Here is a 1,906-nt window from a genome sequence, read left to right as displayed (position 1 = left end):
CCTCTAACTTTACTGGCCAGGAAAAAGAATGAGATAAGACTCAAATTATTAAAATCAGGAATGAAAGAGGAGATACTACTACTGACCTTATAGGGGAAAAAGGATTATAAGAGGTTACCGTAAGCAACCATATGTCAACCAATTAGATCACTTAGGTAAAATGGAAAAAAAAATCCTAGAAAGACATAAGCTAATGAAACTGAGTGGAGAAGAAATAGAAAATTTGAATAAGCCTATTCACTTTGCTTCATAAGTGAATTCTACCAAAAATTTAAACTCTTTCAAACAATAGAAGAGGAGGGAACACTTTCCAACATTCCATGAGGACAGTATCACCTGATAACAAAACCAGACAAAACTTCAAAAGGAAAAACACCAAAAAACTTGGCACAAAAATCCCCAGGTTAATATTAGAACTGAACCCAGCAACATATAAAACCATGCTCAAGTGGCATTTATCTCAGGACCACAGGTTTGTTTAACATCCAAATGTCAATGTATTAATAGAATAAAGGACAAAAATACCTACCATTTCAATAAATTCAGAAAAAGCATTTGACAAGATCCAACACTGCTTCATGATCAAAAACACTCAACAAACTAGGAATTTTCCTCAACTAGACAAAGAATACCTATGAAAAACCCACAGCTAACATCATACTTAATGGAAAATGACTGATGCTTTCTCCCTAAGATCAAGAACAGGACAAGGATATCTGCTCCTGTGACTTCTATTCAACATTGTACTGGAGGCTCTAGCCAAGGCAGTTAGTCAAGAAAAAGAAATTAAAGGTACCCGTATTGGAAAGGAAGAAGTAAAAATATTTCTATTTGCAGATTACATGATCCAGTACATAGAAAATCCTCAAGAATCCACTAAAAACTACTAGAATTAATAAACGGATTTAACAATGTGGCAGGATATACAAGCTCAATATACAAAATTCATTTGCATTGTTATACACTAGCAGTGAACAATCCAAAAATGAAATTAATAATCCCATTTACAACAGCAACTCTGAATCATCAGGCCTTTGACAGTCTATGCACATTTATTTCATTTATAAAAAGTAGAACAAAAAGAAATTCCATTTACAATAGCATCAAAAAGAAGAAAAGACCTAGAAATAAATTTAACAAAAGAAGTTCAAGACTTTATTTTGAAAACTGTAAAACATTGTGGAAAGAAATTTTTTTAAATGAAAAGACATTCTATATTGATGAACTTTAAAATTTAATATGCTAAGATGGCAATACTATTCACATTGATCTACAGATTCAATGCAATCCCTATCAAAATTTCAGCTGTCTTCTTTGCAGAAATAGACAAGCTGGTCTTAGAATCCGTATGGAAGCACAAGAGGTCCAGGATAGCTAGGACAATCTTAAAAAAGAAGAACAAATTTGGGACTTCCCTGGTGGTCCAGTGGTTAAGACTCTGCACTTCCATTGCAGGGGGCATGGGTTCGATCCCTCACCAGGGAAGATCCCTCTTGCCACACAGTGTGGCAAAACAAAAAACAAACAAACAAAAAAACAAAAACAAAAAAAGCCAAAAAAGAACAAAGTTGAAGAACTCACACTGTCCAATTTCCAAACTTACTACAAAGCTACAGTAGTCAAGATAGTGTGGTACTGGCATAAAGATAGACATAGAAATCAATGGAATACAACTTAGAGTCGAGAGATAGACTCACATTTATGGTCAATTGATTTTCAACAAGGGCAACAAAATCAATGAAGAAAGAATAGACTTTTCAACAAATAGTCCTAGAACAACTGGATATCCACCTGCAAAAGATAGAAAATTGAATGGTCCAAATGGATTCCTACTTTCCACCATTCACAAAAATCAACTCAAAATGGATGATAGACCTAAATATAAGAGGTGTAAACTATACACCTT

The 1,906-nt window shown here is 33.9% G+C and overlaps 1 non-coding gene across 1 annotated transcript; it reads left to right on the top strand.

Moving 5' to 3' along the window:
- Nucleotides 1-1,412: 1,412 nt before the first annotated feature.
- TRNAG-UCC (transfer RNA glycine (anticodon UCC)) lies at nt 1,413-1,485 on the top strand. Its single transcript has one exon. It is a non-coding gene; the product is annotated as a tRNA-Gly (tRNA).
- The last annotated feature ends 421 nt before the right edge of the window (nt 1,486-1,906 follow it).

The sequence above is a fragment of the Lipotes vexillifer genome, unplaced genomic scaffold, assembly GCF_000442215.2.
Source record: "Lipotes vexillifer unplaced genomic scaffold, Lipotes_vexillifer_v1.1 scaffold451, whole genome shotgun sequence".
NCBI lineage: Eukaryota > Metazoa > Chordata > Mammalia > Artiodactyla > Lipotidae > Lipotes > Lipotes vexillifer.
Note: the sequence above shows the minus strand (reverse complement) of the source record. Positions and strands in the feature narration are given on the sequence as shown.